The sequence below is a fragment of the Penaeus monodon genome, chromosome 27, assembly GCF_015228065.2.
Source record: "Penaeus monodon isolate SGIC_2016 chromosome 27, NSTDA_Pmon_1, whole genome shotgun sequence".
Lineage (NCBI taxonomy): Eukaryota > Metazoa > Arthropoda > Malacostraca > Decapoda > Penaeidae > Penaeus > Penaeus monodon.
The window spans coordinates 19,993,565-19,993,872 of NC_051412.1; the positions used below are offsets into that span (position 1 = coordinate 19,993,565).

A 308-nucleotide genomic window follows, 5' to 3' on the forward strand; every position below is an offset into this window, starting at 1 on the left:
GAAACTCAACAGACTAGAGAGGGAGAAACCAAAACTGAAACGCTGTCCCTCAAACATGAACCAAACGATATCCGAAAGCACCCTCAGGCCCCCTCCCCCCCAGGCGTCGCCCTCCACCTCCCCCCACTTCACTCAGCTACTTTTCCCCTCCGCAAACTCGCGCCTCGTCGACCGGCACTCCTGGCGGCGCTGACACTCGGCGTGGCACTCCGCGGCCTCAGGAGCTCCACGGGAGACTTAATGCGTAACACTCTGATCGATTGACTTTCACCTGCGGGCGTGCATCTGATTAAGCGATGCGGGGGGGC

At 60.1% G+C, this 308-nt stretch overlaps 1 protein-coding gene across 1 annotated transcript in view; it reads right to left on the minus strand.

Annotated features, from left to right (window-relative positions):
• The window catches only part of LOC119590667, a gene marked incomplete in the record, with an annotated part of 23,908 nt that overhangs the window by 8,740 nt on the left and 14,860 nt on the right, over positions 1 to 308 (minus strand).